At 39.0% G+C, this 24,232-nt stretch overlaps 1 protein-coding gene across 5 annotated transcripts in view; it reads left to right on the forward strand.

Annotated features, from left to right (window-relative positions):
- The window catches only part of PALM2AKAP2 (PALM2 and AKAP2 fusion), a 249,548-nt gene that overhangs the window by 162,129 nt on the left and 63,187 nt on the right, over positions 1-24,232 (forward strand). The window contains exon 1 of one of the 5 annotated variants that reach the window (XM_026713395.2): positions 7,604-7,828. The exons of the other annotated variants lie outside the window; for them this stretch is intronic. The gene's annotated coding sequence lies outside the window, so the exon portion shown is untranslated. Of the gene's footprint in view, positions 1-7,603; positions 7,829-24,232 lie in introns of those variants that run through there. 5 annotated transcript variants of the gene reach the window in all.

Below are 24,232 nucleotides of genomic sequence, written 5' to 3' on the forward strand. Positions count from 1 at the left end.
TGGCAAGTAAACATTCCCCATAGAAAAGCCAAAAATTTCTACAGGACCTATTTAGCCTACTTATTGAATTATTTTGTTTTTTTCTTTATTACATCTACACTGCCTGCCTATAATATTGTATATTCCTGCATTATAATGTAAATGTGAATTGTGAACTTCAGAATTTCTATGGTGCTATTGTGTGACAGATTCATTAGAATTTCATGAAACACACAAAGAATGAATGACTAATATATTTCTGCAAATGCTAGTGTTCCTTTTGGCTAATTCCCAACTGAGAACTGTTTCCGAAGAAAAGACTAAAATGAGGGGGAACTTCCATTTTTCACTGCAAGTTAACAAATGAAATCATCCACGTTAAAAGGCATCCATTCTCCTTGAGAAATGAAGTTTTAAAAAGTAGTTTATTAATATAGTTGTTTTCCTGGATCAGACAGGTTCAGATACATGAAGAGAGTCAGTATAATATAAATATGATGAGCTTGCATGCGCCTTGGATTCAGCAGCTTGCATTTTTACATATGGAATTTCACTAACTTACATACAGCTGTATTATTCTATAACTTTAATTAATTGGGCAATTTTGTAAAGGAAGCCTGTTAACTATAGTAACCAGCACTGTGTTAGCATGTGATCCCCTGGGGTTTAACACTGGGTGGGCTGTAATGAAGGTTTAATTATTTCACTTTTGGTTAGACACCTTTAAGTTATGGGAAAGTTATACAGTAGCCAGGTTTCTAATAGTAGCCAGCTATTTTGAATGACCACAGAAAAATTAACATCTCATTAAACAGCCATGCAGATCAAGGTTGGCTCCATGCACGCTAATTAATGTTTGCACCAGGCATATCACGTGAACAGGGTCTGTATCACTGGTAATGGATTGGAAGTAGTTAATCCAAAGAGCAAGTCTGTCAAAGCTCTGGTTAGTAAAATTTATTAAGAAGAGGGTTAAATTAGGAAAAGCAATAGGAAGCTCTAATCTAAACCTCGATTATAAAAGCAACTTTCTGGTTTGCACCACTAGTTAGCTCAATGTTGCTTTATATATCAACAGGGAACCTAAGCCGAAGCCTTAATGTATTTTCTTTGCTTTTGGCAAGTCATAGCATATTCAATAAACCATGACTAAATGTGTCATGATTTGACATAATCAGTTGGAAACCAGTTAAAGTGTTTATATCTCCGCATCTCCGTGTTTGCCTTTTAACTTGAGGATATGTGTTCTTCAGATATGAATCTGTAGTAAACAGATTGTCAGTCATATATTCTCCTTCAATGATAGATAGTATTAGCTTTGTAACTGTGTTTCTGCTACATTTCACTTGGCTGAATCCGTCTCAAGTCATTCAATCTGCATTGATTTAAGGCTAGTTGAAGCAGTTTTTTCCTTGTGTTTAGCCACTTTAGTATCTGAAAGCAGGAGGTATGACAATAAAAACCTAACAGGTGCTTCAGACCATTTTTGTTTCACTATTGCAGTTATTTTAAAACGACAGGCAATGTACAGGTTGTGTTAATATGTGATGCTTGATTTCCTTGGTGGTTTATTAATAGTTTCTTGTCTAATTAGTATTAATTGAATGCATTCCAAGTATAGGAAATAGGAAAATTGAAACACCAAAATGTTATGCTATATGCACCAAAAATAGCCTCATCCATATTTAGATTCATGGAAAGAAAAGTGACTCTATTAAATTTGCAACTGTTAAGAAGCTCACTTTTAATATTCATCTGTGTAATTAGGCTGCTATTCCTGGTTTTAAAAAAGAGGACTATTCTATAACATGCAAAGATTCTTTCCAGTTGCCCTCAGTTCCTCTGACCTCCTTGTCCCATCCACATGGGTTTTTGGCAACAATATAAACGTGGTTTGAATTGCTTCCCTCTGGGTTGTTCTTTTTTTAATTCTCAGTCTGCTCTGTTGCATTAGTTTTCCTTGGATGTCTAAGAAGGCCTGATCTCGTTTAACTTCCAAATCCAGAAAAGGATAGCCAGATGCTGCCACATATGGAAATACTGCATTAACAAAAATCACATTACATTCAGTGTAATGGTCTTTTATACATTTGTCATCTATAAACTCCAGTGAATGGGTTTAAAAATAAGGCGTACAAAAAAGTCTGAATGCAATCTATTGTAATCTTATATGGCAATCTTCTGCAATAAAAGGATAAGAATCCCTTTGATCAGTGATGGGATTCCAAGCAAGAACTTAAAATTTCAGACCCAGTGTTGTCTATTTTAAGAAATTACACATAAATGTTTAGGACAGGCTCAGAGATGAATGCAATTAAGCTTGAAATGAAGGCATTTGCAATAACAGTTTTGTAATTTCTTCATTTTAACAACACATGAGAATCCCATTACTAGAGGACATGTAAAAACCAACCCAGAATTATCACTTGGAGAAGAAGAACTGGTCACAATGACTCCTGTTATTGCCATTGAGGAATGTTAGGGCAATGTCTCAATATAGCCTACAAAATAAAATTAGCTGTGCACTAAAATATTTTGAGAACGTTCTTAGGGAAATTGTTTTGGTATGAACAGATTCATATGAGTCAATCCATGTGCAATAAAGACTAAAAGCAGAGTTAAATGACTTGGAAGAAAGGACTTGAAAAAATTGAATCAACTTCTTGTTATTTTGTCTGAGTGTTTTTATGGCCAAAATGCCCTTCATTATCATGTTTTCATTTTTTTCTGGAGAATAATGGCAGTTTTGCCATTATTGTCTCTTCCCACTCCCAAAAATGTTTGTAACCTGAATTTTTCTCTTCTGACTCAATACTGCTTATACCAAACTAGGATAAAGACTAAATGTGTCTATCAGTCAGATGTTCTCAATAATGACACCCACACAGAACTAGTCTCTCAAGGTTTGCCTTCCTAACTTGTAAAGAATTTGACTGGAGGGTAAGAAGCTTTTTCCTCCTCTTATTTTAAAGTATTTCCAGATTGATAAAAGTCATTGGTTTAAAGGAGCTAAGTTTTTTAATTGATCAAACTTGCATTATTGTTATTATACATTTTAACTACATTAATATCCACATTACGGTTTCCAGAAAAGTGTTAGGTAAATATAATGAATTGACACATTCATTGCAGCGGGATTCATTCATTTCAATGTTTCTTAAACTTGCCAATTTTAAGATGTCCAAACTTCAAATCCCAGAACTCTTAATTTAAGAAGTTCACACATCTTTGAGTTTCCAAGAACACTGATTTATCTGGTTCCTGTTTTTCTACTGCTGTTAATTAAGGCTAGTTTCCTCTATTGGCTTAATCTAGAAATAATCCCCTTAATTTAGTAGAATACACCTTAGAGTAGATATTATTTAGGTTACCCTGTAAGAATATAATGGCACTTAATAACAATAATATAATAATTAAGTATCTGGGCAGCTGAATCAGTAACAGGTATTCCATGATTCTCCAAATGTTTCTAAACTTCATCTCAGAATTAGAGAATTATGTGGTGATTATTTAGCAACACTTGGAAGGCTATATGCTCACCTTTAAATATTTAGATCAGCCTGCTACTTGATGCAGGTAGTCCTCCACTTACAACCATTCCTTTAGTGGCATGTGAAGTTACAACAGCACTGAAAAAAGTCACTGTTCCTCACACTTACAAACATGGCAGCATTCCCATGGTTACATAATCAAAATTTGGGCCCTTGATAAGCAGCATATATGTATAATAGTTTCAGCAACCCTGTGGTCCTATGATCACCATTTGCAACCTTCCCAACTGGCTTCTGAAAACAGGGAAAGCTGTATTGTTTTATGACACCACGATTCACTTAACAACTGCAGTGATTTGCTTAACAACCATGGCAAAAAGGTTGTTGTAAAATTGGCCATGATTCACTTCACTTGATTAGCAACAGAAATGCTGATCCCAATTCTAATGTAAGTTGCGGACTATCTATATCAGTGATGGCTAACCTTCATGGTGGGATTCAAAAACTTCTACTACGGGTTCTGTGGGTATGGCTTGGTGGGTGTGGCCATGTGACTGGGTGGGCGTGGCTTTTTTTGCAGCCCCCACCTGTTTTTTGGGAGCTTCCTAGCCACAGACAGGCCTCAGGGGGAAGCGTGTTTTTGCTCCCCTAAGGCTTCTCTGGGGCTCTGGAAGAAAAGGAACAGAGCATGGGAGGGGCATGCAGCACCCCTCCAAGCTCCGTTTTGGGAGCTTCCTAGCCTCAGAGAAGCCTCGGGGGGGGGGGCGTTTTTGCTCCCCTAAGGCTCTTCTGGGGCTCTGGAAGGCAAAAAATGGAGGGGGGGCTGAGTTCCTCCCTCCATTTTGTGCCTTCAGGGGCCTCAGCAAGGGGAATCCCGGCACAGCTGATCTTATCTACAGCTGATTATTGGGAGGGGAAAAAAAGAAATACACACCTTAGGCAAATGTCAGGCAGGCAGGCGGGGTGAGCGAGCATTGGGTGGGAGGGCGACCGGGTGGGGTGCGTGGCCAGCCAGAACTTACTATCGGTTCAGCGACCCACGCCAAATTCTTGCTACCGGTTCGCCCTATCCCGGTGCAAACCAGCTGAATACCACCTTTGTAACCTTCCCATCCTCGCATGCCAAAAGTGTGCATGCGCCTGTGAGCACCAACACCCTTAAGGCAATGCACGCAGTCCCCCCAGATCATGCACACACAACCCCCCCATGCACATGCTACATGTCTCTGCGCAAGTGCACATGACCCCCCCATGTGCACCGTGCATTTCTGTGCATGTGCATGACCCCCCTGCACCTTTCTGCACATGCATCTCCTGCGTCCTCTGCAAATCTGCGGCAGCTACCCCATGATCAGCTGGCAGGCAGGTGGAGAGCGCGCATGTGCAGTGGACCTGCTCTGCGGCAATGGCTCAGATGCCGTAGGTTCGCCTTCACGGACCTATATAATACAGCATCAATTAAAAACATAAAGGAGAAGCTTACATTTGTTATTTCTGCTGAAAAGCTTGAGATATTGTTTTCCTTTTTCTGGTTGGACGGAGTTGTTGCTGTTTTGTTCTTATATTTGCATATGGTTTTTTTTCTTTGTAAGCCACCCAAGTTAAAGAGTTGGGTGGCCCCTAAATGTAAATAAATAAATACTAAGTAAATAAGTAATCAATGCATTTGAACCTTACTTCAACCATATTTTTACAAGATAGATTCAGGGTTAGGCTTAGCTTTTAGCCTTAACAGTTGTCTGCAATGTGAAGATAATAATATAGTTCAGCGTTAGAGCATTGTTGTAACACAAAGTTACAACCAAGAGTTATAGAAATATATTCTACTAGAATTGGAGTGCCAGTAACAAGTACTATTCAACAGTAATCTTTTAAAATATCTTCCTCCCTTCCCTGGAAAAAATATCCTTCTTTTGATTCTTAAACAATATTTTCCATTCTGGCAGCCTCCACATATGTTGAGATTATGGCTCCCAGAACTGATAATAGATATGTGAGGCAGGCTGTCCATGACCATTGGGAAGTTCTCCTAGCAAGAGCTCTTACAATCAAACCAGATTCAAACCCATTCATTTCAATTGCATCATTTAATTAAATAAATAGGGGTTGCCATTGGATTGTTCATATTCAACAGCAAAATATTCTGGTCTGGCCCAATTGTGATGTTCTTCCAATCTGGTGACTTTAGATTGGTTAGTCTACAATCGCAATAACGGAGCTAGCAAAATACGAACTTAGAACGTTCCTTGTAATAACTATGGGGAAACAATTAAAGTTTTTCCCTTAAGACATTAGGCTCTACCATACTTCATACTAATTCCCATTTTCTTTGTCCCATTTGCTGTTTTCAAAGTAGTAGTAATCTCTATCTACAGGTGAAACTCAAAAAATTAGAATATCGTACAAAAGTTCTGTTTTTCTTTAGCTCAGGTAAGATGCTTCTGACATTGTTTGTTCAGGAGCGGCTTGACAAGAGGAATATGGAATATGTCCAGGATCCATCTCTGTGTGGTGACTCTTGATGCACTGACTCCAGCCTCAGTCCACTCCTTGTGAAAGTCCCCAACACTTTTGAATGCCCTTTTCCTGACAATCCTCTCCAGGCTGCGGTCATCCCTGTTGCTTGTGCACCTTTTTCTTCCACACTTTTCCTTCCATATAACTTTCTATTAATGTGCTTTGATACAGCACTTTGGGAACATCCAACTTCTTTTGCAATTACCTTTTGAGGCTTTCCCTCCATATGGAGGGTGTCAATGATGGTTTTCTGCACAACTGTCAGGTCAGCAGTCTTTCCCATGATTGTGATTCCTACTGAACCAGACTGAGAGACCATTTAAAGGCCCAGAAACCCTTTGCAGGTGTTATGGCTTAATTAGCTGATTAGAGTGGGACACTTTGAGCCTAGAATATTGAACCTTTTCACAATATTCTAATTTTCTGAGATTGTGGATTGGGGTTTTTCATGAGCTGTAAGCCATAATCATCTCAATTATGACAAATCACGGCTTGAACTATCTTGCTTTGCATGTAATGAGTCTATCTCATATATTAGTTTCACCTTTTAAGTTGCATTACTGAAATAAATGAACTTTTGCACAATATTCTAATTTTTCGAGTTTCACCTGTATCTATCCATCCACTCACCCATCCATCTATCATCTATCTATATAATCTATCTATCTATCTATCTATCTATCTATCTGTCAATCAATCAATCAATCAATCAATCAATCTAGCCTCAAAAGACAAAACTTAATCACTCAAAGTTGTAGCTGGATAGACCTAGTAATTCAGCTTTTTCCAAGCTGGAGATTTCCAAGGGCTTTGAAATGCAACTTCCATCATCCTCTGCCAGGGTAAGCTGATGTGCTCAGGAGGCTGGGAATGATGGGATTTCTCTCCATTTCTTGTGGGCATAAGATGGACCTCTATGATCCCCAAATATTTATTAGGGTGACCCCTCTCTCCTCAGAAGAAAGGTGCGCGCACTGTTTTAACCATCCCGTCAGCTAAACCCCGTCGAGTCAATGGGGCCAGTCAATGGGGCTAGGATGAAACTTGGGCCACCAGGAGCCCCTTTTTTGTGTGTGCCCCTTCCCCAACTAGGGCGGGCGAAGCAGCCGCTCTTTTAGCGCCTCTGGAATGGCTGTTGAGGTAACCCGAAGAGGCAGCCTCTTTTCAAACCCACCCCCGCCCCCCTTTTTAAACGCGTCCTGCCGGGCGGCGACAGGGACCGCGGACAGCAAAAGCGGCGCCCCGTTTCCTCTGCGCTCCTTTTTTTCATTTTGTATTCAGTCCGCAGCGGAGGCGCGAGCCTTCTGAGGCGCCTGGAGAAGGAGCCGAGGAGCTGCAGCAACGTTGTAGACGAGCCGAAAAGGGGGGAAAAAAGGAAGGAAGGAAGGAAGAGAGAGAGAGAGAGAAAGAAAGAAAGAAAGAAAGAAAGAAAGAAAGAAAGAAAGAAAGAAAGAAAGAAAGAAAGAAAGAAAGAAAGAAAGAAAGAAAGAAAGAAAAAGCTTTCCAGCCGGCTTCGGCGTGGCGCGTGAAGCCGACCCACCGCCTCCTTCCCCTCACCGACGGGGGTGAACTGACGCGGTTGCACCATCACTTCCCAAAAGAGATTTCCAGACTTGGAAGCAGCCCGCCACGAAGAAGGAGGAGGAGGTGGAGGAGGAAGCGAAGACGAGCGCCGGCTGCTCCTGCTGCTGTTTCGCGCTCTCCGCCCCCTTCCCGCGTCTTGACGCAGAGACAGAGAGAGGGAGAGAAGCGGGGAAAGGAACCGCGCCGTCCGGCTGAGAACCCAAAGGCAAAAAGCGGGAGAGTAGCGGCGGCTGGAGAAACCAGAGGCGGAGACCGAGGTAGCTAATCTTCTCCCCCTGACCACGCTCCCCGCTCCCCTCCCCTTACTCCAACCTTGGCGCCAAGGGCACCCTTTCTCTCGTCCTTTATAGGGCGGGGGCAATAGTTGCGGGGCGAGAGGCGCGCCGTTGCCCCCCATCCTTCTAATGCGGGAGGCGTCAGGCGCTGCTTTATTTTTTTATTATTATTATTTTTTTTATGGCGCGGGTGCGAGCGAAGGATCGCTGCTTGCCGAGAAAGAAAGGGAAGCCGCCGTGGGGTGGGGAGGAAGCGAGCTGTTCTCCCTACAACTGCCTTTTGAGGGCCGTCCCTTCCCTCCTTCCTTCCCAGCCTTAACGCCAAAAGGGAAAAGGGTTGGGAGCGTTTCGGAGGGGGCTTCTTGGCGGGGCGGGGCGGAGGGCTTTTCGGAGTGCCTCACCGCCCCGAGGCGAGCGCGCCGCGGGATTTTTTTCGCTGCCCGGTTGTGCCCCGCGTGTCTGTTCAATAACGTGTGTATTGAAATGCGGTCATTCTGTATAGAGTAGACCTACTCGGAAGGAACTCCCTCCGCTTTCGGGTCCGGGGGGGGGAGGGGGGAGCGGGGAACTGGTTTCCGAGGAATTGTGTGGAAGGTTATAGCTTGAAAACAAAGCTGCCCAAGAATCCCAGACCCTTTGCTTGGAATAATCGCCACCCAAATAAATGTATGGGCCCCAAGCTTTGCCTGTGATAAAGAGAGTAAAGGGCCATGTTACTTGGCTGCATGACCTTGATGTAGAGGTAAGTGGAATACAAAACAGTAAAGCGGTATAAATGTTCTAGATCTAGATGAACAGGCTCTTTTCCCTCCTGCGTTAACCTTGAATGCCTGCAAAAGTGGCTTTAAACTCCTGTGGGAGCCTTCTAGTCTAGTGGGCTTTGGCAGAGGATTTGGGCTCAGATGCAGAGTGAGGAGACAGTACAGATAATTCAGTGTTAGATGGGACTGTAAAGCTGTGAATCAAACAAGTGTAAAGATGTTGTATTAGTAATTCAGTCTTTCCCAGTAAATATCCATTTGCCTACTTCATTCAGAATGGGCCATAATGGAAGGCGTGCGTGTGTGTGTGTGTGTGTGTGTGTGTGTGTGTGTGTGTGTGTGTGTGTTTCGGAGTCTTAGGAAGGTGAGAGAATGGCAGAATTTTGATATGAGAAGTAGAGAGTGAAAATTGAATTGGTGAGTCAACCTTAGACTTTGGAAGAGAGAGCGCTGCAGGAATATCAAAGAGTTGTAAGCGCAATAGGTCATCTCTCTGCATGTGAAGGAGAAAGCGAAATGAAAGACAGAAACAGAAAGGAGGAACCATTTCCCTCTGGTATTTGAACGGATATCACCAGTAGTATATTTGGGTGAGAAAATATTAATGAGTTCAAAATAAGTTATGCAGGGATTAAAATGGAAATGTATTATTAAACATTGGAAAGGTATTTTTCCAGGGGTTTTTCTCCTGCATGGTTTTCATTTCTTAACATCATCATTTCTTATTTCTTTTCCTTAAGCAAAATATAACCACACAACCTCTGTCCTTCCAGTTCAACCCTGTTAGATACGCTGCTGTTCAAATTGTTAAGAAAATCAGTTTTCCTTTTATATTCATTTCAAAAACAGTGGGGGTGGGAATTTCAGGTGAGACTTGTTACATATGGGTACCTGCATCCTACATTGAGGGTAATTCTTGAGAATGGAGAAGCAGAAGATAGATAGCATCTTCTCTTCTCAGGTTTTGCTTTTTAGAAGTTGTCTTTCTCCCCAAGAAGTATTTTCCCCTATGCAATTTGCAAACATTTCAAACCCTTAGAAAGGGGGAAGAAGCGATAGGAAGGTCACCTGAAGCTTAGAAATGGTAGGGAGGAAGAAAGATGATGGGTGTAACCAATTTTTAACTTTAAATCATTGCTTCGTTAGGGAAACAAATGGGGCTTTCATTTCACAGCATAGTTATCAAGCCTTTTTCTCAATATGTTCTGTCCTTGGGTTTTAGAAAGCAAATTAACTGCCCACCAAATGGGAAGCCTCACAGATACCTCCAAATCCTACTGTTTGAATGCATATCTGACAAATCCTACATTCTTTTATTATAACTTTGATGTATTTTTGTACAACAACCTCTACCAGACTTTGAAATTTCCCATTGCTAACCATTTCAGATGAAAAGGTGTAAAGCTTTTCATTTTTGCTTTGTTGCCATTCAATTCTACCATGTAATATGGGTACTTCTCACAGGTAGTCCTTGACTTAGAACCATTCAATTGGCGACCGTTTGAAGTTGCAGCAACACTGAAAAAAGTGACTACCTTTCCAATGTTTAATAATACATTTCCATTTTAATCCCTGCATAACTTCTTATGAACCTACCACCATCACAGAATCTCTATAGCCACATGTCCAAAATTTGGATCCTAAGCAACCAATGTATATTTATCATGGTTGCAGCATCCTAGGGCCATGTGGACACTGTTTTGTGACCACTCAGCCAGCTTCCAACAGGCAAAATCAACGAGGAAAGCCAGATTTGCTTAATGAATGTGCGATTCATTTAATAACCATGGCAAAAAAAGTCACAAAACTGGGCAATCCCCTTAACAATCCCCTTGCTTAGCGATGGAAATTCTGACCCTATTTATGGTGTCAGTAAATCGAGAACTATCTGTAAACCTCTTCAGGTCACAGGGACTTTTAGATATGTAGGTACAGTATTGTAGGAGTAAGAGTTCACAAAAATCCAAAGTGTCAACTTTGTAACCTCTGGGAATTGAGTTAAGAAATTTAAGTAGCTGCTTAAATTTTGAAGTATCAGTGTTGGAGAGAGTTAAATATATTCACAGTGGTCATGTACTGGCATCTGTCTGGCATCATTGTATACAAACAATTTCTAAATGAGCTGCAGATGCTTTTTTTTAAAGATACTCCCTATCAGAACAAGATACCAATGGTGTCAGCATGGTTTTTTAAATGATACACTTAATTGAATAATTGGACTTCCAGAGGTTTAGGCAGTTCATAGAAGGGAATGAATGGATGTATAAAAGATTGTTCAGTAGTAGAAGAGATTGTTGCCTCTATATTGGAAATTTTGTTTAGCATTTGACATTTTGTGATACAGTATAATCAGGACTAGCATTATCTCAGTGTTTGGTGGTATGAGTTGGTATTCATCCCTGGTGAATGTTCTACACAGGCTTTTCTGCACTGTTTATTTCACTTTCATGCTGTATTGTACTGACTACACAATGCTAATTCTACAGAAGCATTTGCTTTGTTGCTCAGCGAATCTGTTCGGGGCAGAATCTGTTTGGTAATATAGCCTTCAAAATGTTAAATTGGTCTCCTAAAACTAAATTGCTGCTGCATTGATGATGTCATTCTATAACATACCCTGAAAGCAGGTCAGCATATTAAAAATTTTTTGCACTTTCTCAAGATTTTATTGAATTTTGATTTTCAGAAAAATGGTATATACTTAGAAATAGGACAATATGAGAGTAATTAGGATGCCTTTAACTGAAGAAAGAAAAAATGGAGAAAACAGCAGTTTACCATATTTTTATATTTATATAAATGTGTTCTTTCTTTCAACATTTTCTTAAATTTTTCACATTCCTTATTAGAAATAAGGAGCATCTCTATTTCAAAGATGTTACCATTTTTGGAGACATGAATAAATTATTTATGTAATAAACCTGACAGGTAATTACCACTTTCACTCAAAATTATCAAACTGGGTGTTAACTGTACTGCTGAGGCTTTACAGAGAATTAAACTTCGGGAGGTTATCCTGCTTATTTTATCCTTAAGAAAATATTATTTATTTCATTATTATTTATTTAGGATTCTCTTCTAGGCTTCCAGACTCCCAAAAAATACTGGGCTGGTTACAAAATAGAGTTCTTAAAAATGTGATTACCGCAGTAAACCATAGCAAGTTACTTGATCATCTTCAAAACATTACTTTGTTTTTATTTATAATGTATTTTTTTTTTAAAAAAGCAGAAGTTGCAATAAAATGTCATGCATGGGACAAATACTATAAACCTCTGTCTGTCTGTCTGTCTGTCTGTCTGTCTGTCTTTCTGAATAATATCACTATTATTAAGTGTTGTATCTTGTGATTCTTGACAAATGTATTTTTTCTTTTATGTACACTGAGAGCATTTGCACCAAGACAAATTCCTTGTGTGTCCAATCACACTTGGCCAATAAAGAATTCTATAATTCTATAATCTATTTAATCTATTCCCCATCCATCTCACCTGAGTGACTCTGGGTACCTTACAACAAAAAACATATAGTGCTGTAAAAAACATATTTCTTTATTTAAAAAGAGAGTTAAAAACAGAATTAAAGAAAAATTAAACATTAAAATGTTAGAAGCTAAAGAAGTGGAGGGAGTACCCTCAAGCCACCAACCATCCCCTGGATTGCATATTACTCCTAGACCCCCATGCCACTGGAAGGCCAGAAGAGTCGGGGAGGCCACCACATCTCGGGGAGCAGGATGTTACAAAGGGGCAGGGAAATGTCAAAGGAGCCTCTTCCTAGATTATGCCAGTCAAAATTCTTTAACTGGCGGGATCTACAGCATGTTCCCCCTGCTTGGCTGGGTGGGATGGATTGATGTAATTGGGAGAAGACAGTTCCTAAGGTAACCTGCTCCCATGCCAGGAAAGATAATGATTTAGAAAGCCTGTTCGAATGAAAATGGCTTCATGTGACTCCCTAAAACGTTGATATTGGAAATATTAAAAGGGAGCAGGTAAGGCAATCCTGTTCTAGTTTAGTAGCAACTTTTGCTTAAGTGGTAAAGGGAAGACCTAAAGGAGGGCCCATGAAAAGGCCAAATACGAACAAAGGTAGTTCTTGTGGAATTCAAGCCTTGAGCTATTAGGACACTTTTCCTTCCATCTGTTAGACTTTGGTTCCCCCTAATCTTTAGTTAGTATAACCAGGGGTGGGCTTCAAAATTTTTAGCAAAGTGTTTTCTTCCCAGTTGCTGGGTGGGTATGGCCATGGTGAGTGTGGCCTAGTTGGTCTCCTGCACAGTGTGTGGGGGGGGTGGAGCATTTTTGTCCTCCCGGGCTCCGGAGGCTTTCCTCAAGCCTCCAGGAGGGCAAAAACGGCCTCCTTGAGCTCTGGGGGCCCTCGGAAAGCTGGAAATGGGCCCATTTCTGGCCTTCCTGAACTTCTAGGAAGCCCGCTTTTCACCCTCCCCGAGCCCCCTCGCGGGCCCTGCACTTACTTTCCTCCAAAACAGGTTGTGTGAGGACTCCTGGGAGGGGAGAGGAAAGGTAGGTGGGGCCAGCCAGGAGTGGGATTTGGGGGTTCTCCAGACTGCACAGAATCTTAGCTAGGGGCTCTCCTGAACCCCTGAGAACCCCAGCAGCCGACCCCTGAGTATAACCCATAGGTTGATTTAGTGTTTTCAAAGAGAGAACCATAACTTCTGATCTGTATTCACCAATAGAGTGGGAATCAATATAGTTCTGGTGAGATATGACCCATATGCCAGTTCTGATTAATTTTAGTCAGCAGGGCCTAAATTTATCTTCACTTGATAGTTGCACTTAGCCCAACCTGTCTTACACAGTAATTGAAGAAGACCTCGGCGTATATCGTTTTGAGCTTCTAGATGTAATGCACATTATAAATGTAACAATAAATATAGCTGGCTGATCAGAAAAGTACCATGGGCAAACAGAACTGAATATTTTGGGCTGACTGATCATGTAGCATTGTTTATCTTTTCCTCTTGTGGATGGATAGATTAAATTCCTTGGAACCTGATAGGACTTTCTTCTGAGTAAACATAGTAAGATCTGGCTCCAGTATTTTTGCTTTGTAATTCATGTGGTGATGTTTCAAATTATGCCAATTTCTTACATTGTTCTCATAAAGCAAGAAATATATCACAATTAAGAAAGTATTTTATTTCCATATTTAACACTTCCTAATTTGCTGCGGAAGTATTTTTTTTAAATTCCATCAAAAGAAGGAGGTTTAAAATAATGGCTCAGGACAGAACCAGTGATATTATGTAAGCTTTGAGCTCTATGCCATTATGACCTGCACTTAAACCTGCAAATCTGTAATTGAATGATGTAAGATTAGGGTTCTAATCTGAAAGAAAAAGCAGAGTTTTCCTTTGGTGTATAATTAGAAAACCTGTGATCCATTGGATCATCATTTCAGAGATCTTTCCTTAACCGAAATAGAGAAACTTAATGACCACAGGTAGACAAAAAAGCACTAAGAACAGGAGTGACCTCTGACTTCCTACCCGGCTTCCCCATTGACTTTCCTTGTGGGCAGTGAAGTGGCACTGAAGTAGCAACAACTTTGCCAAATGTCAATCCTATAGGAGTCATGGGTCCTGGAGTTTAAATGCATTATGTGGGTTATCCCAGTTGAGGTACGTTGATTGAAAAATTGTTGCCCTGTCATGTGCCCAGTTGAAGGTTACAATCAGTTACAAAAATGTTTATAGTACTTTAGTGGAGAATCCATCCAATGCACTACTGCAGGGCTGTCAAACTCCTGGCCCACGGGCCAGATGCGTCAGGCACTGGCCATGCTCACGCCCGGTTTAGCAAAGTGGGGGGGGGAGTCCCCGGTACATCACGTGATGCCGCCGTGACAACGTGAGTTTGACATCCCTGCACTACTGCATCTGTTTATGGGGAAGGTCTCCTTCACTATAAACAATAAACAAATATAGAGAGAAAACAGTAAAATTAGAGGGATGGTGAAGAAAAGATAAAACATGCTTTTTATGTTTTTAAAATTCATTTGAATACACGGGGCTTAGCTGAAAATACATTTTTCTTATTGTAGGTTTAGCTTTGTGTTGTATTTTAAGCATCTTTTTTCATTGTTATTTTAAACCAGTCAGGTGCTTTAAAGAAAATTAACCATATGTTTGCATGGGCATATTAAATAGCAGGTATAAGCTTTACAAGTAAATAGGCTTTAGCAAGTATGAACTATTTCATTTTCAAGCATGTAATTTTGAATGCAATTGAATATAAAATTAGTAGGTCTTGATTATGGCTTCCTTCTGGTATATGGTACTAGGAGGGGGGTAGGGTGCAGTGATAGAATGTGTTGAGTACTGTGTGAAGATAAACAGGACTACTACAGAAATACAAATCAAGGAATCTGAGCTCATCTTAATTACATGGATAGAAAGGATAAGAAAGGATGATATGATAATTTATACTGATAAGAAATCATACAGGAAGCTTCATATGTCCTAAATTTGCTGCAGAATAAATTATCTGCAGTCTCCTTGATATCTGTAGCACTTATGCAAGCTACAAGGCAAGAGTCATTGTGTTTCCCCAAGAACTTAAGGGGTAGAAAGAGAAGAACAAATCAGACGATTAAAAAAACGAGAAAGAGAGTGGGCAGTAAAAAACTTAATGTTGGTTCTGATCTTGACATGCTGTTCCTGATCATTCCTCCGTAGAATCTGGCATCAGAGTTTTCAAAAACAAAATACCAGTAACAGGATATATATTCTGTTGAAGTTTATGAAGTTGTTAATACTTCATTTTAGCAATCTTTATAGTAGCTATGTAGGTCTAATATCTTAAAACTGTCGTTTGCTCAAGATTACCCCAGAACTTTCTGGCCTTGTAAGCATCACACTTTTTTAGCACTTTGTGACAACTAGTATATTGTCCTTTATTGACTACAATATAAAGTGATATAAATCAAGAGATTAACAAAAAGTAGGATTTGACCTCATGTTTTCCCCTCATCTGTCTATTTCTCATTCAACTTAACTAATGGCTTCCTTGTTGATTGCAGACTGTAATTGTCATTATATCTAAATTGGCAAACAATGGCTAAGCTAAGTGACTTCTCCAAGCTAAGTTTACAAAACACCTTAAGTCATACTGTACAATTTTGGATGTAATTGAAAGGGATAATTTGTTACAATCCAGCAGGAAAAAAAAAATGAAAACATGCTCTGATACTATTGAAGCCTTGGGTGAAGGTCCTGGTTTGTGGATATGCTGGAGGGTATGTCTGTATTGATAGTTAAAGCCAATTTGATATCCTTGACCAATTCATGTGAACCTTTGTTTAATGAATGGATTCATTCAGATACCTTCCACATATTTTGTGCCTCCAATTACTAAGATTCCTGTAGTTCTGTAGCTACAAATCAATTGAGCTCACAGGCTCTTGCTAATGTCATGATACACATATAAGAGAAGTAGGACTTACATATCTTGTCTCTTGTAAGCATCATTGTTCCCAACAAATATAGAAACTCAAAAATGAAAGAATAGAATAGAATAGAATAGAATAGAATAGAATAACAGAGTTGGAAGGGACCTTGGAGGTCTTCTAGTCTAACCCCCTGTTTAGGCATGGAACCCTATAATATTTCAGACAAATGGTTGTCAGATCTCTTCTTAAAAACTTCCAATGTTAGAGCATTCACAACTTCTGAATGCAAATTGTCCCACTGATTATTTGTTCTAACTGTAAGGAAATTCCTCCTTAGTTGTAAGTTGCTTCTCTCCTTGATTACTTTCCATCCATTGTCCTGCCTTCAGGTGCTTTGAGGAATAGCTTGACTCCTTCTTCTTTGTGGCAGTCCCTGAGATATTGGAACACTGCTATCATGTCACCCATATTCCTTCTTTTCATTAAACTAGACATACCCAATTCCAGCAACCATTCTTTATGTGGTTTAGCCTCCAGTGCCCTATTCATCTAGAGTCTCAACATCTTTTTTTACATTGTGGCGAAAAACTATATTAATCTAAAATTATTTTCCTCTAACTCTCTTATTGTTAACAATCTGTTGAAGCTTGAATGTCTGATAATTAGTAAACTGGGCACTTTATTGTAGCAGTGATATGCCCTTGCGATATGCAGAACAAAAAAACCCACAATTACTCTATCTTTTAATTGCTGTTTTCATTGTCAATTTTTTTTCAACACACTTAGACATCCTAATATAGAGACAGAGAATTGTAGGCACCAGAGCAATCATTTTCACTTTCAAAATGAACAATTTTAGCTCAGGTTTTAAGAGTGCAGTTTGTTTATTGCATGTTGTTTTTTACTGTTGCTTACAGTTATTTAATTTTCTCACTCTTATACTGTATATACACACACATATACATAGCTATATAACGTATACACATTCAGAATGCACACTACCTATAAACATGGAACAAATTAGCTAAGAGCAAAGTTCTGCTTCCTCTGAAGTACATGAAACTGTTCTGCAGGCATGATTAAAAATATATACTGGTATTTCAGAATAATGTATATATATGTATTCTTGCATATGGGCAAATAAAACTTGTTTTTCTGCTGATTTAAAAATAATGTAAGGAGAATTTGCTGGGGAATAGTTTCTATGATGCTTTCTATCTGTACCCTGAAAATGATACAGTATCCTTTTTTAAAAAACATCATTTGTTTAACATAGTTATCTGTTCATTTCTTCACTATATAATATAGTGAAATTAAAGTTTTTCTGAAATGCCTACTCAGATCGGTGGGGGAAAAGGCTCCAGGGTGAGATACTGAACAGGCCACAACATAATAATTTTCACAATTATACACTGGCTCTCGAGATAGTGTTGACATAACATACCTCTTCCTTCATCAAGTAGATGATAGTCTATGTGAAGTGGGATTGTCTTACAAAAGCAAAATTGTTCGATCAGTGCAATTTACCACCTGCAGAAGGGGGACAAAGATCCAAGATACTATATAATAAAGAATAACTGAGCCAAGTCTTCATGACTTTATGAAGTAAGAACACGTTCCAAGGTTTTACATTGATAAAAATTGAGATCATTTCCAAACAGATATTTATATTGTTGTTTAAGGGTGCAGGATTAATGAGTGCAAGAATGCTATCATTCTGTATTTTCAAAATAAACCCTCTGGTGGCTATAGTTTAAAACCTCTACATTCCTATATGTATAGGCTTCTATATTCATTTTAACATAAAAGAAAGCATAGGAATGTGTGTGTGTGTGTGTGTGTGCCTGTGTGTGTGCATGTGTGTCTATATATATCTATATGAACAGTACTGTTGATAGATAGAATGTATATACATATATATGTATAATACTCTTATATATACTGTAGAGAGAGAGAGTACTCTGTGTGTGTATATTAGTCCAAACGATATATATATATATAGCATACACACACACATACACACACACACACACACACACACACATTCCTCTGCATACGTATGTAGGCAGCAGGCAGAATTATGGAGGATATATTTTGTAACTACTATTTCTATGGGTAATTTTTGGAAAAAGACACAGGAAAGGTGGGAGGGAAAGCAGGATTAGAAACCACTATTTGAAACTGTTTGCTGTTGTAGAATATATAATTCTTAGTTTAATTTTCTGTTTCCTATGCATAAGACTCTTCTTGCCTTACATAGTTAAAATCATTCTAGATTAGAAAACAAATCAGTAAGAGAAGGGCAATGTTGCTATAATTCCCCAAAAGTATGCATTGTATAGCAATGTGTAAAAAAAATCAAAGCTGCTTGGGAAGGTGCGAAGAAAGGAATTTCCTCCTCCACCCTTGCTGTTGCTAAGTTGTAATCTAATATTGCTGGAAGGCGGAAGGGAGGAGGCAATAGAGAGGTTGCACTTATCCTGAGAATGTCACTTTTGAGTGCTTATTCTGAAGGTCTTCAAGGCAACAATTTTAAAACATTTAGTCACAGCTGGTGGAAAGCCATTTGAAGGGGGGGGCACAGGGGACTAGGATGGGGATTGAATTAGTTGAGCACCTAGTGCTGTGAATTTTAGAGTGTCTTCCAAGGAATTTCGGAATGTTTGGTCACTTATTTCATGGTTCAGTGCCAGTTAAAATCACAGTTCACTCACATGTCCAAGCATGCCCATAGAAAGCTACATCTCCAAAGAGATATCAGAAGCATTGATTCACCATATGGGGGAATAAAAATCAATGTAAATATGAAATCTCATATGATTGTCCAAAATTTCATGTAATACTTCTTAATGATATGCTTTTAACTGGACCTAGAAGCCCTCTGACAACTAATGCATTAATTTCAGAATAACTGTTTTACAATAAAGGATTTTCTCAACTAGTAGCCGACCTGGCCACTATATTCTGCACCAGTTGTAGATTCTTAATCATATTCAAAGGATGCTTTCAGATTGTATTACAGTAGCCAAATTGCATGGTGACCAGGATAGGACCATAACCGGTATAAATTCTGCAGCTGGGTGATGGCCCCATTGGGTCACAGCTTCCATCTGTTGTTCTAGCAGCAGTTGTGAGTCAGAGGGACCAGCCCCTCAACAGGAAGTATAGTATCTTGAAGACTAATATTCCTGGTTGCTTACTAACAAAACACAACTCCATCTTGATAGTATTGGTCTGAGCTTGTTTCTTTCCATTGCTTACCACCAAGACTTGAACAGCATTTTCAGCTCTCCCTGGGATGGCAATATACAGTTCATTGTCAGCAGCATATTAAGAAAGAACATTGGAAAAGGCAAAACAGAAATACAGAAATACATACATTGTCAAGGAAATAAAAAACATATATTGACAATAGCATGGTGATATAGGCTATGATATTGACGTGGCTACGTTGACAAGGTTGGGAACCTAAGAGAAAGTATTGGAAACATGAAAATACGAAGACAAATTATTTCCCTATTGTTGCTAAGAAAAGTATGTAGACATACTCATTTGGTCACCAGACTCAAAGGCGTCTTTATCTTGTATTCAGCTGAAAGCTTCCTTAAGTAGGACATCCTTATCTGCTCTTAAAAATAGCAGATACAGATTTGACTTACAGTCTACTGCTGCATTTGTTATAAAGGTGTGTCCAGAATTTCTCCCCTCTACCGCATATGGAAGTATCATCCAGTTTCTCCACATTCCTGCCAACACATTGGTGAGATATTGCTGTAAGTACTACCTAGCAGTATTAGTTTGAAGTACAATCTATACATAAAATTTTCCAAATATTGTTTGATATTTTCTATGACTGTTCCATGTAGTTTTTCCATGGCATTTTAATAGCAATTTTTTCTGTTAAATTTGCTTCCTACTGTATTACCTTTAAATAATAAGGCAGGATACATATAAATAGATAGATAGATAGATAGATAGATAGATAGATAGATAGATAGATAGATAAAGCAATTTGTCATTAGTGTGGCTTGGCTCCGAGTAAATGGATGGCTATCATTTATTAGGAAGCTAGGTTTCATCTGTGTGCCTGGTTGGGTTGTGTTTGAGCTGGAGGACAAAAAAAGCCACAAAACAGACAGAAGATATTAGAAACACCAATCAAGCAGAACACAGCAAACTCCAAGACCAATAAACACAGACCAAGATTTCCAATCAATCAGGATGAAGGAAAAAAGCCATTGTGGCACAGCAGTAAGCTAGCCCCAAATTTAAAACAGAAACGGCTGTGAAAGTCTGACTCACAGACAAACACTATACAGAAGCCTGATGATGGCAGATGAGATATGGATTTGGATATGTAAAGGTATATGACTCATTAGGCAGCAGGTGGATGGAGTGCCAAATAAGGAGTGTAGGGGTACAGCAGGATTGTGTAGCAGGCCCAGCTCAGTGCACATTGGTGGTGGGGGATGCTCCAGTGTGATGCAAGCGGTACAAGACCGGGGAAAGAGCACAGAGTGTGTAAGCACAAGGAGGCCCAGGAAGGAGGCCACTAGTGGTTATATACATGTGTATGAGTACAAGAAGGCTGGTGAAAGAGAATGTGGGTGCGTGCAAGCATATGTCCAAGCCCAGGGAGGCTGGAAAAAAGAGTGGAGGGAGCATGTGAGCGAAAGGGGAAAGGAAGGCATATTGCATGGGAGGGTTCATAAGCGTGAATTTACGCAAATCCTGTTCACATGACCACCAGAAGTTACCTTGTGTAACAAAACATTTGCAAGAAAGTAACCAAGCTCAAAGAGCATAAGGACTCCACAGTTCGAGCAAACTATATATATTCTCTTTAGTAGTAAAGATTGTTATGTTTAGTTGTTAATAAAGGCAAATTAATTTAACTATATTACCCAATCAGGCTATCCTATAGAAAACTACAGCTATTTCTCTCATTTCTAAACGAGCTAAAGTTTATAAAGTGATAAAGCTGTATTACATCTGCTTCTGTGTCAAGTCTTGAAATTACATTGACTCATCAGATATCATCACATCAGAGCTCTGTAATCTTCAAATCAGACAATGTTGAACTCATTGGTCTGCATTCATATTTCTGCTCCCCTACTGCAATAAAAAATAATGGCAGCAAGGTGAGTTTTTCCTTTCAATATAGGTTACTAATCCCTTAAGTCTTCTTAATGGAAAAATCACTTGGCTATAATTAAATCTCACAGCCCCTGGACATAAAGAAAAAAAAATCAAGTCATCACCATCAGGGAATACAATTAAAAGATTCCATTCCAAAATTATTAAAACAAACAGTGCAGCATGGTTTTGTTCAGATGTGGGAATGTGTGACATACTAAACCAACACTTCCTTAGTTTGGGTGGGATACCTTTTACAAATGCAGCATTAATGAAATATTTTGGGTGGTAGAGGGAAGGAACCAAATTAGAGGAAATGTTAGAATTTCCTTAGAGTATCCTGGATGATGATGACAGGAAACTGTTGTTTTAAATGGCTGGAGTGCCTCATGTAACCTCTTTAGCACAGATCCGTGCAAGAAAGTTTTTCTATTACAACAGCACTGCACTTCTGAATCTGACACTTACTCTGACATAAACTGATGAAAAAGAGAGAAAAATGACTATATATTCACTGTTCTATTTACATGTTATTATATCAAGCCATTTTAACTGTTTTATTGAATAAGTTATAAGCATTAAATTCACCTAATACTCAAAAACAGGTTGGCTGGTTGGTTTCGTGGAAATCCGAGCAATGAAAGTTCTCAATTTTCTATGCAAAATAGTTAAATTCATATTAAATATTTTTATAGCAGTTTCAACACAGTTCTACGATTTGGAACAGTATATCTAACCTAATCAAAAAAGGTACACATGTTATAGGGCGTGTCAAATTTTTCAGTTTTCAACTTCCAAACATTAGGGGTATTGTGACATACCTTGGGGATTGTAAATATATTTCAGCTACTTTAATATAATGTAGATGTGCTTGGTAAGTAACTACATAAATATCATAACTTTTTAACATTTTGTTTCATTTATAATTTATTCTAAATAAACATTGCTGCGTTTTCCCAGAAAAAGGCTGCTCTTTTGTAGCACTCACCAAAAATGTTTTTAATTGGCCTAGGTATCCTCTGAATGCAAGGTCACATGTACTACAATTGACTTTAGATGCTGTAGATGGGTGTCATGCACAGGCCATGCCCACCTCAGGTCAGCGCAGACAAAAAGCGTTGCAATATGTCACGTGACATCAACATGACGCAGCAAGTTTGATAGGCTTGCTGTAGAAGATCCACTTTCTTGCTACTGAAACGTCAGTCTTTGAGTGAAATGAATCATCAGCTTAAATTCTTAAACTCTGATTTGGTGACAGGGCTGACTCAGATAGTCAACCATCCCTGGAGAAATAACTATGTGTCCTAGCAATGTACAGTCTTAAACTCTCTGGTCAGATGGGAAATGATACTCCCTCCCACCCCCAGTTCCCACAAAGATGACTCTGAGGCTGCCACTTGTTGCTTTTCTTTTTTTAAAACCTATTCAAACCATTGTGGACATTTATGGACATTGTTGGGAGGGTGCTAATCCATCCTCATTCCTTTCTTCCACTCCCCATGTAGCCAGAGGGGTTAAAAAGTAAAAGGGAAAGGGAAACTGCATTCTGCGAAGAGCTTCATTTTGGAAAGGCTGCATTTCTTTGTCCGGGTAAGAGGAAAGGAAGATCGATTCTCTTCCTGTTTGTGTGATATGTCTGACTTAGGTTAGTTTAGCCTCAAGCTTGGGATTGCTTAGCCATGAAACTAATCCTCCTTTATTCTCAGAATCAAATAACACATCAACCTCCCACATCAACCTCCCTTTTCGATCCAGCTAGATTTGCTGTGCAAACATAACCAAAAATTGGAGCCGCAACACTTTAAATGGGGACTAGTTCATAGCATGGATCTCTCTGTACCATATTGTCTTTATGCAGCCTTCAGCTTTAGCTCTTGTTGTTTGACCTGGACATTCTTAAGTTCTTTTGTGTGGCACAGCCTTTAGTTCTTCCTGCAGGGAAGAGTCGTGAGAGTATCTAGAAAATGCTGTTTCCTTTTCTGTACAGGAGATTAAAATGCAACTGGGTTTCTCATTCTTTTAGTTTTGATTTGTTGCTGTTAAACTGGTTGAATTACTAACACCACCAGGCTTTCCTTGAATCTGCACCAAAAATGATTTATTGTAGCCTTCTTAGCTTCAGAATGTAGCGTGCCAGGTGTGAATTTCCCATACTCTGCTAGAAGATTCAAATGGAACGTTTAGAAAGCATTGTTTTTTGTCAGGTTTTAGAATACTGCTGACAGTATAACAAAAGCCTTAAGCTAGAATAACTACTAGTCTGAATAATTATACGGTAGCTTCTATGATGTTGGGAGGACACCCTCTCTTTTTCTCTCCCTGGAAATTGAATTGCTCTTGAAATAAATAGTTGCAGAAATGAATGTTGTGTCTTAGTTTTTACTACTGTACAAATAATAATAATAATATAAAGACCTGGCTGCAATCATGCCATTTTCTATAATGTTTAGGTACATGAAAAGCTTAGGTTTTCCCCCATCACCTTCTTTTTACCTGGGCCACAGGTGTCAAACTCATAGCATCACATTACCATATGACATATCATGACATTTTTTTCCCTTTACGGAGCTGGGCTAGGCATGGCCTGCCCATGACACCTACAGGCTGCCAGTTTGACACCTCTGACCTAGTCCTTTCATATAAAAATTCCTTCATGCAAATCATGTACTATGATTTCATGTAAGTATGATCGGGATTATAGCATGATTTCAATCTTGAAATCATGGAATCGTGAGATTTATTGAGCATCCTACCAAGCTTATAAGCATTACAGCTATGTAACACTTTGGAATTGATGCTATAATGGTCCTCTAGAATATGTATGTTTAAGAGCCTAAAAGCTAGACAACATTTATGTTACAAGCAAAAGGATGCTACCTAAAGAAAGTTTTCCTTGTTGGAGTTCCAACTGTATGTATCTTATAGATTTATCTTGTTTTCATGGTATTTTGCTCAAGCAATGGGATTTTTGTCCAATTTTTGAACTAAATATAAAAAGTGAATTTGAGATATTTAATCTACAGTATATAATTTAAGATCACATTTATAAAAACATTAATCTACAACTTTT

This window comes from Pseudonaja textilis, chromosome 2, assembly GCF_049901715.1.
Source record: "Pseudonaja textilis isolate UNSWEBS1 chromosome 2, rPseTex1.2, whole genome shotgun sequence".
NCBI classification, from domain to species: Eukaryota; Metazoa; Chordata; class Lepidosauria; order Squamata; family Elapidae; genus Pseudonaja; species Pseudonaja textilis.